This window comes from Hyperolius riggenbachi, chromosome 5 (genome assembly GCF_040937935.1).
Source record: "Hyperolius riggenbachi isolate aHypRig1 chromosome 5, aHypRig1.pri, whole genome shotgun sequence".
NCBI classification, from domain to species: domain Eukaryota; kingdom Metazoa; phylum Chordata; class Amphibia; order Anura; family Hyperoliidae; genus Hyperolius; species Hyperolius riggenbachi.
This window is the reverse complement of record NC_090650.1, coordinates 153,974,025-153,988,006: the sequence shown is the minus strand read 5'-3', so window position 1 is coordinate 153,988,006 and position 13,982 is coordinate 153,974,025. Positions and strand designations below refer to the sequence as shown.

At 45.3% G+C, this 13,982-nt stretch overlaps 1 protein-coding gene across 10 annotated transcripts in view; it reads left to right on the top strand.

Annotated features, from left to right (window-relative positions):
* Positions 1-13,982, top strand: part of SUGCT (succinyl-CoA:glutarate-CoA transferase) — a 1,486,943-nt gene that overhangs the window by 490,714 nt on the left and 982,247 nt on the right. The gene's annotated exons all lie outside the window — the stretch shown is intronic.

The following is a 13,982-nucleotide window of genomic DNA, read 5'->3' as shown; positions in this document are numbered from 1 at the left end:
TGCCGGTAATAGGATTCCTGTCACTGCCAGTCTCTCATACAAGTCAAAAAGGAGTCCTCCTGGAGTCTAGGGACTGTCAAAACTTTTCAACCTGTTTAACACCATATCTGCACATGCAGTCATTATAACAATGGGGAGAGACAAGACAGATGTTTTCCCAGGGACCCTCCAGGCAAGTTCTGCATCATGCTGTGTATATTTACCAGCTTGCCTGTCCTCTAATTGCACTTTTATCAGCTAGCCTAGTATTTCACATCACTGTACAACAAACCTGAATACACCAGACCATCCCTAAATCACTGAATAAAAGCCTGGGGGGCAGTCCATGCCTGGCTGCTAATCCTGCTACGCTCAGTCTCTACATCCACTCAGTTACTAGTAGCAGTGAGAGAGGAACTGAATGAATCAGTAAATCAGAGTGAAGAGTCAGGACTCAGAAGCTGATGCTGTACTCCGAGCCTTCTCTCACTGACTCAGTACTGTGGTTCTTTGAATCATTGAGCTGAAGGAACTGAATTAATCAGTCAGTGAATCCAGTTATGAGTCCAGTCAGGCACTGCTGTTAGCTGCTGCTGTGTAAACTGAAACCTAAGTGGGCTGAGAGGCATTTATTCTCTCAACAGCGCTCCTGGCTCCTCCTGCCGCTCCAGGCAGGAATTTATAGCTGCCTGGTGGGTGAGACGGCTCTGCCAATACATATGTCAAGATGCTCTTCAGCCACTACAGCTTTACATTTAATACCATCATACCTAGCCAGCTGATCAGAAAACTTTATGCACTAGGACTTGCTCTCTCCACATTTATCTAGTTTTTGTACTTTCTTACCAATTGCCCTCAAGCTGTCAGGTTAGGAAAACACACATCCTCCACCTGTACCCTGAGCACTGGCATCCCACAGGTCTGTGCAGTAAACACTCTCCTCTACACAGTTTTCATATATAAAAAAGTAATTGTTACATTTTCAGATGATAGGACTGGCATTAGGCTCGTATACAACAACAAGGAAGCGAAAATCAAACGTCTTATCCCAGCTGAAGACCTACCTGCCCTGGTTCATGCATTTGTATCCTCCCGCCTAGACTACTGCAACGCCCTGTTCATCGGATCTACAGATAAGGTTCTGCGCCCCTTACAGCTAGTACAGAATGCTGCAGCCAGACTCCTAGCCAATGCCCCCCGCAGCTCACACATCACCCCAGTACTGCAAGCTCTTCACTGGCTGCCAGTAAAATGGAGAATCAATTTTAAGATCTGCCTGCTGACATTCAAGGCTCTACACCACATGGGACCCAAATACATAGCAGATCTATTGGAACTTTATGCCCCTCCACGCACCCTCCGCTCTGCCAACAAGATGAAGCTGGTTATTCCCAGGATACACTTAACATTTGGTGCTCGGGCCTTTTCCTATGCAGCCCCTACTCTATGGAACTTACTTCCACAATCAGTACGAGAGGCTCCCTCTCTGGACCGCTTTAAAAAAGGCTAAAAACTCACCTATTTTCCGGAGCCTTTGAGACTGCATAATGCAGGTTCACAGCGCTTTGAGTCCCCAGGGAGAAAAGTGCTATATAAATATTATTGTTATTGTTACATGGAGCGGACAAGTTGGGAATTGGACTGCATGGTGTGACATTAACCATTTTAGACCATGGGTTGTTTTCACCTTATGGACAAGAGGAATTTTCACATTTCAGTGCTTCTCCCATTCATTTCCCTTCAGCCATCTTGCTCCTCGTGGCTCGAACTGAGGATGGAGGGACTTGCGGCGTAGCTAGTGAAAGAGTGTCCAGAGAGTCACCCTTCTTTCCCTTGTTCTTCCTTGTCATGTCACCAAGGCAGGGTAAGACTTGTGGGTCAGTTGGTGCAGCGTAAAAGGTGCTAGTTTAGCGGGCCCGGGGAGGGAGCGACTAGGAGACACATCTGCTCTAGACAGTGCCATGCATGCGCCACCCTCCTCTGAGATCATTTTAATTGAACATGTGCAATATGTCAAATTGTTAATGTGCTTTATAATATTTATTTAATGGGGGAAATAATTGTTGTGGTGCCAAACTGCTACTTAACACTGTTTAAATATTTGAAGTATTTGGCATACTTTGTAGACCTCCTCTATTTCTACCTTTGTTTCTGTCCCTTATGTTCTTTATGTGCACCTTTGGAGTTTTCATGAAAAGTAATTTTGTTGTGTTACAAAATGACAATAACGTTTTTGAACTTGAACTGATGTTGCCTTTTGTAAAAATACTAATATTTGACAGCACAAAGTGAACCTAAATAAAGGGAAACAAAAAAGTGCATTTTGGTGAAACAGTCATACCCAAGTAGATACAACTACAAGAACATGTGTATTGCAGTGCAATAATAGGTTTATGTGAAGAACAAATCAAAGCAGTAATGACAAACTTTGCTGAATGCAAGCTGATTATCAGACTAACAAGTGGTAGCCTTGTGTTAATCTGTAACTGTAACGGAGAATGTAATCACTGCTAGAAAATGTATGCTGTAACATTACACAGATGGCAGGCTGTATAAGAGTTTGAAAATAATAAAATGTAATTATTGGTTGTAGACTAGTAGATTGGTTACACATATACATTATTGCCACAGGATGTCACCGTTGCTTCAGTACTGGCACTCCTAATGTCAGTATGTGTGCTTCCAGTCCAACAATGTAGTAAACGCCTCATTGATTTATAATAGCAGCCATAAATTTAAAAGAGTACAATCTTAAACTTGCAATAAATATGTATGTTTTTACTAAATTCTTGAGTGGATTCAGGTCACTTGCTGTAAATCCATTAAATGATATAAACAAACGCAAGTAGAAAAAAAAATGTAGATTTGTCTTGGAGACCTGACACTAGAATATACACAGTTGCCACCATGGTATCCAAGGAAATTATAATTTATTGTGTATTAATTTATTGTCCACCTGTTGGAACATTGTAAGATTGTTTAAGGTTAAGTTTGCCTCAGTGACCCAGTCACAAGAAGACAGATTTGATGTTCTCTGCACATTTTCCACAGAATAGTGAACAAAACCGTTATATAGTATAGAGCATTTTATTTAAAGGGAATCTGAAGTGAAAATAAACTTATGAAATAATGATTTTTAACGTGTAGTACAGAAATCAAACATTAGTAGCACAGATATGAGTCTAGAAACTTCAGTTGTTATCTATGCAAATGACCCTCTCTGACCCAACTTGGGTCCCTGGTTTCTGGAACACTTACTGTATACATCAAAGAAACAGTCTGAGACAGATTTAGATAAGATTTTTACAGCAGAGAAGCTGAAAAGATCATTAGCTCTGCTTGTGTTATAGTTTAAAATACAGAGTGTGGCTTGTAATTGCAAATATGAAAGAATTATGCAATGTTATTTTTTTTAAGAAAGCTATATATAACTAAAGCTTAAAATATGAAAGTATTTTCTTTGCTACTAATGTTCTATTATCAGTACTATACATACAAATCATTACATCATAATTTTTTTTTTTTTTTCATTTCAGTGTCATTTTAATGGAGACATGGGCTTATAAAATAAATATATATTTGGTGAAGAACAACTAGTGTGTTAGATTTCTGTTACTGAGGTTTTTTTTAATTACCCGTATATATTCACATATAAGCCGACCCACGTATAAGCGGAGGTACCCACTTTTCCCTCAAAAAGCAGGAAAAAGTGATTGACTCGTGTATAAGCCCCCTCCCCAGTATAACCCACTCCACAGTAGTCAGATGTGCCCCCAGTACAAGCCAGCACCCCTCCCCATAGCCAGATGTGCCACAAGGATGATAGTTGTGTCTCAAGACGCCACTGGATGGGGTCATAGATATGAGACAGCGAATGCCACACTGGAAGAATCCCTGATCATTGCACTGCTGACACGTTGCTGGCACGTTCTGCTCCACAAGCTGGTGACACAGATAGTCTCAGCACACCATGTTGCAGGGGATGGGGTGGTACGGACACAGCAGGGAGCCAGCTGACAAGAGCAGAATTGCTAGTGCACAATCCTTACGCTCCTCTGCCATTAACAAAACCTGCTCCACCATCCATTCTGCTCAACTGACTCGCATAGAAGCCGAGGGGGTACATTTCTGTGCTGAAAAATTAGGCTTATATGCGAGTATATGCAGTGCATGGGCCACTTTGCATCTATTTTAAAGTTGTAGAGCCATCTTCATACCAAAAATATTTTAATAACTTCATATTTTCATAAAATAAAATTGACACTTGTCTCTTAACCTTCTGAGGACCACAAGCTTACATACCCCTATAAACCAGGCCATTTTTTACAGTTCAGCACTCTGCAGCTTTAACAGTTCGCTGCACGGCCATACAACTTAGCACACAAAAGAATCTTGCCTTCTTTTCTTGCCACCAACAGAACTTTCTGAACTTTCTGTTGGTGGCATCTGATTGCTGCTGCGATTAGTATTTTTAAAAAATTAATTTGAATGTTTTTTATTTTTTATAAAAAATGTTTTTCTTTTGTTTTTTTCCTCCCACTTCCCTCCCTCCCCCCCGAGAGCCAATCAGTATGATTGTCTCTCATAGGCTGATATGAGAGGGATCTATTTTAGTGCCACTCCAGGGGACAGCTAAGTGACAGGGCTGTCCCCATTACAGTGCTGTGCTAGATCACAGCACTGTACAAAGTAAATAACAGCATGCCAGCCATGATTGCGGGCAGGCAGGCGGATCACGGATCTCTGCTTCACAGGTCAGCAGGGAACAATCGCGCATGCCCCAGGACTTGACGCCAATTAGTGTTAGTCGGTCTTGGGGGAGCCACATTTTGCAGCCGGCGTGAGGGGGTCGCAGAGTGGTTAAAGCATACAGTACCTAAAAAGACACGTGACATGATGAGATAAACAGGTACATATAGTATTAATCCTGTTAAAAAAATCTAACGTTCCTTTCTCTTTTGCACTACAGCAAGTGTTAAAGAACTAGAGTTTGGTAGAGTGGTGATTTCAGACCCGTCAGCTATGACTGAGGATATCCAAGATGGCACCAGTAACGGCTGCCCACAGCACAACAGCTCCTCACATTTCTTTACTTTTAACTAGTAGTAGATAGTTTTTAGTTAGTTTGTAGTTTCTAGTTGTAGACTTTTGAGTTTTTATTGTAGATCCAGCTTCACAGCCAAGCTTGTTCAGGTCTCTCCTCAATTAGCCTAGCTAAAGTTTTGGGGCTCCACAGCCTATCACCGCTGCACACACCATGTGGAGAAGCCACACTGCCCGAACCCCAGCCACTAGCCAAAGAGAGCAGAGTCACCTGCCAAAGGAAGCAGTGAAGCCGCAAACCACTGAACCTACCACGTGCAGGCATCTGCAGACTCTCCTTTACCGCCGGCCAGCATCCCGACCTGACCTCTGGAACAGTGCTGTCCATCGCGCCACTCCAAAACTGTTGAGCTGATGATTGACTTTAGGAAGTCTGCTCCCACCCCACCTCCAAACAGGGCTTCAATGTGGCCCTCCGAGCGGAGCCTCTGCAGCTCTCCTCCGCTGCAGACAACAACATTCCGACTTCTGCTGCCGCTGCCTCCTGCTTGTCCACCCACGGTGAGGATTACAGCCTCGGAGCTATCATGCAAACCACTTTGCGGTCTCCACTACCAGGCTCCAGCAATGAGCACCAGAAAGCAAAGGATCACCTAGGAGGGAACAGGCCACCCACGTAGGAAAGCTGTTGGTGGCCCGGCATGGTACATGCTACCCATGTGGTGTAGCCTCACTTCTCATTGTCTGCTCGCTGCCCGTCCCCCGATGCCGCTGCAGCCAGGAACTCTGTGGCTGCCTTTCACATCAAGAGGAGCCCCCTCACCCACTGCCGCTGCTCAGGCAAGCGGGAGTCACCCATCGGAACTGTAGATCACTGTTGGCGCCTCCACTGCCCAGAGATGGTCAGAGCCCTCCATCCTCATGCTTACTCAGGATCACAGATCAGGCCCAAAGTGCTCCATCTTCTACCAGACATAAACACCTTGAACGCCTTGACTGCCACAGGACAACTGCCTGGAACTCCTGCACCTCTGCCACAGGATCGCTCCCTGAAATGCCTGCGCTAGGGTAAGGCACTCTCCTCCTGCCTGCTGGGTCTGCTTCCTTGCCCCCCTGCTCACATTTGCCTGGATTCCTCTGCTCCACTCTGGCATTTTCCTGGCTGGTCGTACATATTGAACTTGCTGTGCTGTATTAAACCACTGTGCATATTGAACTGCTGCATTGCTAGACTTGCTGTGCATATTGAACTGCATTTATACTGTTCTGATCTCTGTTGCACTTTCCGAATGTGCTGCACACACTGAACTTGTCTCACACACACTGATCTGTTAGCACACTCTGGCCTTCGGGCTTACTGAACTTTAAGAAGCTGGTTCACCCATGCCTCATCCCTCTGCTAGCCTGTTGGCACATCCCTGTAAGTGGAGCATGTACCGACCATTCGAGATCTAGGGGCTCATACAATGCATTGTTTCTAGCTGCAGATGCTGAGACTCTGCTTTCTCCACCACAATGCCTTGCCCCTCCATACAGAGATGGGGCCCCACCACCCCTCATCTCGGCTCCACCACTCCCTGCCTCCCTTGCCACGGCTCCTCCATGTCACCCTACACTACATACACCAGGGCACAGCTATCCTGGTGGGGACCACGCGGTCCCCCACCCCCCAAAGCCAGGCTTCTGTCCAACATTGTTTGGAATCACAGCTGATAAATTCTGGGTCAGGCACCAGGGGCGGGGGGTCGAGGGCTGAGGGACTGCCAAGCAAGTGCCCTTGTGAGACTCGAGAAAAGGTCTGGGGACAGCCATCCCCTCAGCCTTCCTGGCAAATGTCTGCTCCCTCCCCAACAAACTGGACAAACTACGCCTCCTCTGCGACAGGAGGGAGTTCGTGTAGGAGCACTCTGGTCCTCTGCTTCACAGAAACATGGCTACACAAAGACTACCTGGTAAATGCCGTTCATCTCCCAAGCCTCAGCCTCATCCGTGCAGGCCGGAATCCTGCCCTCTCTGGGAAAAAAGAGGTGGCAGTATCTGCTTTTACATTAGCTCCTCATGGTGCCCCACCTCCTCAGTACTTGCCAGGAAGTGCTCGCCGGACCTCAACTGTATACCGTCACACTTGCCAAGGAAGTTTTTCTCCTATGTCCTTGTCAGTGTGTACATTTCCCCTGGTGCTGATGTAAAATCTGCCTTACTTGAACTTAGCGACACCATCTCACAATGGGAGAAGTCCCTCCCTGACTCATTGTTCATCATCATTGGCGATTTCAACAGCACGGTGGCGTAGTGGTTAGTGCTCTTGCCTTGCAATGCTGGGTCCCCGGTTCTCCCCGTGTCTGTGTCGGTTTCCTCCCACATCCCAAAAACATACAGATAAGTTAATTGGCCTCCCCCTAAATTGGCCCTAGACTATGATACAATACATTACAATACGTTACAGCAATACATTTCTACATATAATCAAACAGAGCAACATGCTCTCATGCTCTACCAGTCGGTAGAGCATGTAGCTCTGTTTGATTATATGTAGAATGTATATGTAGAAATGTATTGTTGAATACTGTCTGCACTTAGCACCCTTAGCATTGGGCTACTCTGTCCCCTGATGAAGCCTCCAATTAATGGGGGTGGAACATTTTGGGTTGGTGGGGAGTTTTAATGTGAATAGTGTCATGTATTAGTGGAGGATACAGCTATCAAGGTCTCAATGATAGTTTTAATGGACCAAGGGGACCTTAAAGAGAACCCGAGGTGTGTTTGAAGAATGTGATCTGAATACAGAGGCTGCATCTGCCTATACAGCCCAGCCTCTGTTGGTATTACAAACCCCCCTAATGTCCCTCTGCACTCTAAAATCAGACATAGATCACAGCCGCGCTGTGCGGCTGTGTTTACATCTGTAGTGTCAGTATCGGCTGCTCCCCCGCCTCCTGCAGAGCTCCGGTCCCTGCCCCCCTCCCTTCCCTCTAATCAGCGAGGAGGGAAGGGAGGCAGGCGGGGACCGGAGTTCTGCAAGAGGTGGGGAGAGCAGCAGACTGACACTATAGAGAAGAACACAGCCACTGCGACACGGATTGTAGAGTGCAGGGGGACCTTAGGGGGGTTTGGAATACCAACAGAGGCTGGGCTGTATAGGCAGATCCAGCCTCACTATGCAGATCACATTGCTCAAACCCAGCTCGGGTTCTTTTTAACCACTATATAGAGCCTGTCCTCCTTTTGTATAATCAATGTTATAGGTTTTCAGCTAGTTTTTAGATATTGATTGAAAGTTATGTATTAGGAGCTACCTTATAGGGTTACTATTGTGTTTGCATCAATCATTTTATCCCCGCATATAGGAGGCTCCTGGAGATGGCAAAATCAGTCCTGAAGACTACAAAAGTGTGGTCAAACAAGGCCAAGCTCCAACTTCAGGCTTATTTCGATTGCACCGACTGGAAGAACCTTATAGCGCCAAACTTGGATGCATGGGCAGACAATGTCACCTCATACATCAGTTTCTGTGAGGACTCCTGTGTGCCGACCAAATCCTTCAAGGTCTACCCGAACAACAAGACGTGGTTTTTCAACAAACTAGCTGTGGAAGCACAAGGAAATGGCACACAAGTCAGGAAATTAGGAGGCCTACAGGAGGGTGAAGAATGACCTAAAATGGGAGCTGATTTTGCAGAAAGCATGGAACAAATCTGTGCTCGAACCACGCATGAGCTGTATGGAAAGGGCGTAAGGCTGCCACCAACTACAAGCCCCCCCCCCCCCCTCAACATGCATCACCCAGCTCCGAACTAGCTGATTCCACTGCAGGCTTGAGAGCTGTGCAGCACCAGAGGGGGAACTGTCACCACCCACGCCCCCTTTAGTCCCTGAGAACAACGTCCTAAGTCTTAGCATTCCCTCTCCAGAGCTATGCAAGGCAGATGTTCTGTGCCTCCTGTCTATGCTAAATGCTAGAAAAGCCTTTGACCCCCAACAACGGGTCTCCAGCCTGCCTTAAAATCTTCTTGCGGCAACTTGCTCCCATCTTTACTGCCATCTTTGCCAAGTCACTAGAGGAAGGCAAAGTCCCTGCATGTTTCAAGCAATCCACCATTATACCGGTCCCTAAGAAACAGGGGTTCTCCGACCTTAACAACTTTAGGCCCGTGGCCCTGACATCCATGATCATGCAGAGAGGGTGGTCCTAACCATCCTTAAGCTCTCCACCTTGCCCCTGCTGGATCCATTCCAGTTCGCTTACAAGACAAACAGGTCCACCGACGACGCTATTAATATCAGTCTGAAGCACATCTACGATCACCTAGATAGGCCAGGTGCGTATGCCAGAATACTACTCCTGGACTTTAGCTCGACCTTCAACACCATCTGCCCGCGCATTCTCTCGGAAGATCTTGCCGCACTTGGGGTCTACCCCACCCTATGTCTATGGATCACAAACTTTCTCACCAACAGGTCCCAAGTCTTTAAGCTGGGGGACACCCACTCACAGGAGATGGCCACCAACACAGGTGCACCCCAGGGGTGCATCCTTTTTTCACTGCTGTTCCCCCGTTATACGAACAGTATCCACAGTAGACTTGGTCAAGGTCATTAAGTCTGCTGACGGGACCACCATTGTCGACCTTATTACCAAAGAGTAGGTGGAGAGAATATGCCATTGGTGCAAAGAGAACAGGCTGGTGCTGAACACTGCCAAAACTGTTGAGCTGATCATTGACTTTAGGAAGTCTTCTCCCACCCCACCTCCAATTTACATCAACGGCACAGAGGTGGCTGGAGTACTATGTGCCCGACTCTCTTGGGCACGACCATCTCCAGCAATCTTAGCTGTAAGGCCAACATCTCTGCCAACCAGCGGAAAGCCCAGCAGCGACTCATCTTCCTCTGCCAACTGAGGATGTCCATCATGGCTCAGGAGATTCTGATGAGTTTCTACACCGCCACCATTGAGTTGATTCTCTGCTCTTCCATCTTGGTCTGGTATGATGGTGCCACCACTGATGACAGGCACAAGCTGTAGAGGGTTATCAGGTCAGTGGAGAGGATCATTGGTAGGTCCCTGCCCTCACTTGCCCTCCTACACAACACCAGGATGTGGTACAGAGCGCTGAGGATAGCCAGTGACCCCTCTCACCCAGGTCACTGCTTCTTCAGCCTGCTCCCATTGGCTCGGAGGCTCCATGACCTTTCCACCCGGACTACTAGACACAGGAATTTGTTTTTTCCTGCAGCTGTCAGCCTCCTGAACTCCCTTCACTTACGCCCCCCCCCCCCCCCCCAGGCTAAGGCCAATTCAGTCAACCTGTCCATAAGTCTAACTGATCAGATCTTTTCATGTTGTTTTTAAGAACTGTTTTTTGTATGCTGCTACTGTGTGTTTCTTTTTTTTTATTAACTGCACATGTGCACCTATCTTCTACTCTATCCTCTTGAGCTATGTATTGTGCCAAATCCAATTCCGAGCAGGACACAGTCATGCTTAGTGAGATAAGCGATTCTGATTCTGTCCTGAAGAGTAAATAGAAAGCAAAAACCTCTTTTTGGAAGAGAAAACAATGCTGGTGTGGGATTATTGTTAGAGCTCATCACTGTTTGTTTTGCAGCTCAGCAAAGCAGGTTTTACATCAGACTGTCAGAGCTACTGTTTAGAATTCAGTCTTAAAAAATGAAAATATTAAACTGAATATTAAAATATGAGACACAGTTGTATGCAGTGATGGGCTTCCAAGTAGGAAGCCATTCGAATTTGAAATTAAAATGAGGCTTAATTAACGCAGGTGTGATCACGGGAGACAGGGGGTTACTTACCCAGAAATCTGTTGGCTTCTATGCGTCTCAATCCACTCACACACGACCTGTGGGACGCATTGCACGACTCACTACTGCACGTCCTCCTTCCGGCTTGCAGGAGGAAATGTGGTAGCGAGTTTTGAAACGTGCCCCCCTAGGTCACGGGTGAGTGGATTGAGACGCATAGAAGCCGACACACTTCTGGGTAAGTAACTCCCTGTCTCCCGTGCTCACACCTGCGTTAATTAAGCCTCATTTTAATTTTGAATTCGAATGGCTTCCTACTTGGAAGCCCATTGCTGCATACAACTGTGCCTCATATTTTAATATTCAGTGTAGAAAGACTTTATACTAACAGACCATACATATTGCTTACAAAATCTCCTTTGGATTTTTTTCCCAACAATTTTCTCACACAAACGAATTCACTTTCTTATTGACTGTATCACAATTCCAGTTGAGAAACATCTTTTGGCTTGATGAATCCAAAATCAACATTTTTGTCCGTAATAACCATTATGTTTGGATGAAAATGGATAAGAATTGCAAGCCAAAGAACACCATCCCAACTCAAGATTAAGAGAGGGAGCCTTATGTTGTAGGGGGGCTTTGCTGCATTAGGGACTGGTGCACTTCAGAAAAAAAGATGACATTGGCCTCAATTTGCTAAGCATTACCATTATCAGTAATGCTGAAAACACCTCATTTTACCAAACACTTTCCCAAATTCTAATTCACTAAACCTATTTCCGCAAAGAAATTTAAAATTACTGACTAGTGAGGTAAATTACTGACTTGTGTGGTAATTGCCTCAAGAAATGACAAGAAATTGCAATTCACAAAGATTTACACATTTGGTAAATTGGGCAAAAGTTTGATATTTTTCCCTAGCTATTACCAGCTGATAACTCGCTTTCTCTATGCGTTCTCCATGCAACATTGACAGACAGCCAATAGGGAGAGCCACACAGCCTTGCTTCTCATCCTGATTTGATCTGACATGGTGGAAGGCGGGTCTTCGCTGTAACAGATCAGGGGAAGGTCACATTTTATGAGGCTTTTCTGCATTCCTTTAGATGTGAAAATCTATATTCTGGCATACAGAAGAGCTCCCCTCCCCGCAACTCTGCTTCCTGCCTCAGCTGGTAAGTGCTGACCTGCTCCACAGCTGGTAAGTGACACTTACCGAGCAGGGCTTTGCGACTTAAAGGGGAACTTCAGCCTAAACAAACATACTGTCATCAAGTTACATTAGTTATGTTAATTAGAATAGATAGGTAATATAATCTCTTACCTACCCTGTTTTAAAAGAACAGGCAAATGTTTGTGATTCATGGGGGCTGCCATCTTTGTCATGGGGGCAGCCATCTTTTTGGTTGAAAGGGGGTGACGAGGAGCAGGAGACACAGTTCTAACTGTCCTGTGTCCTGATTACCCCTCCCAGCTGCACACGCTAGGCTTGAAATGTCAAATTCAACATGTAAAAAAAAAAAATTGCACCAAAACAGCAGAACGAGAACAACAACATCAGAAATCCCATCATGCTTTGCACAGCATCAGGGGAAAAAAGCCCAGGCAGTTTTCTTCTGTGCAGCTAAAAATGAGGCTTGTATAAGAGAAACAAAGTTCTGATGCTGTGAAACTGTTAAAGAAACACCAAGCCTTTTCAGTGCTGCTGAGTCAATTTTTAGTCCGGAGGTTCACTTTAAAGCACGTTTGTTCTGTAAATTACCAAACTTCTGACTCATATAGAGAATCTTTCGTGGATTTGGGAAAAAAAGTGAAAATACCGAATGCAGTATTTTATCGACCAAAATGATTTTAACGAACTGCCTTTAGTGAATTGAGGCCATTATGAGCAAGAAAAATATGTAGATATACTGCAGCAACATTGTAAGAACTCATCAAGTAAGTCAAAACTCTGTCACAAATAAGCCCTCCAAATGATTAGTGGCCCCCAAGCATACGTTCAAAATTGTGGCAAAACAACAAAGTAAAATTGTATAGCAAACTCTTGGTCTATGAGGGAGCTCACTTGACACACACTGTAGATAGTTCTAAGGTATACAACACAAGTATGCAGCTGTTCACCCATAGAGTACCACAATTTGACTGGAAACTGTAAAAAAGATACAAAGAAAGTGGTCCTTGTGTAAAATAGATCCTCGCCTCAATGCAGAGAGCGCTTCACCTTATTAGATGGCTGAAAATGCCAATATTCACAGTTCAGCATACAAGCATATTAGTGGATAAACCATACCTCCCAACTTTTGAAGATGAGAAAGAGGGACACTTAAGCCACACCCCTACTTTTGCAAACATTGCTAGACAGTGACCTTCAAACACACAAATCCACAAAACCACACATAGTATGGCAGCGTGACTTCCAAAACAGCACATTTATGGCAGCGCTACCTCCAAAACAGCACATATTATGGCAGTGTTCTCTCCAGAACATTACATAATATGGCAATGTTACCTCCAAAACAGCACATTATGCCATTGTTACCTCCAGAACATTACATAATATGGCAGTGTTACCTCCAAAACAGCACATAATATGCCAGGGTTACCTCCAAAACAGCACATAATATGCCAGGGTTACCTCCAAAACAGCACATAATATGCTAGTGTTACCTCCAGAACATTACATAATATGGCAGCGTTACCTCCAGAACAGCACATAATATGGCAGCGTTACCGCCAGAACATTACATAATATGGCAGCATTACCTCCAAAACAGCACATAATAAGGCAGCGTTACCTCCAAAGCAGCACATAATATGCTAGCCTTACCACCAAAACAGCACATAATATGCCAGTGTTACCCCCAGAACATTACATAATATGGCAGCGATACCTCCAAACGGGCACTGGCAGTGATCTCTGGGCTGCCTGTTACTCACCAAGGAGCTTACAACCTAACCTCTGCCATCATGTCACTAACTGTCATCAGAGGAACCTACAATCGAATCCTGCCGTTTAGGGGGGGGGGGGGGTAGGATTCTGTTGGTCCAGGGGAAGCTGGTGATAGTGGGTCTTGGCCGGTAAAAAGTATCAATCTGGCCCTGCTTCAGATACTACTGCAGCCAAATAGATCAACAAGGTAGTCAGGCAACTGGTATTAAATGAAATCAATATGGCAGCCTTCATATTCTTTTCA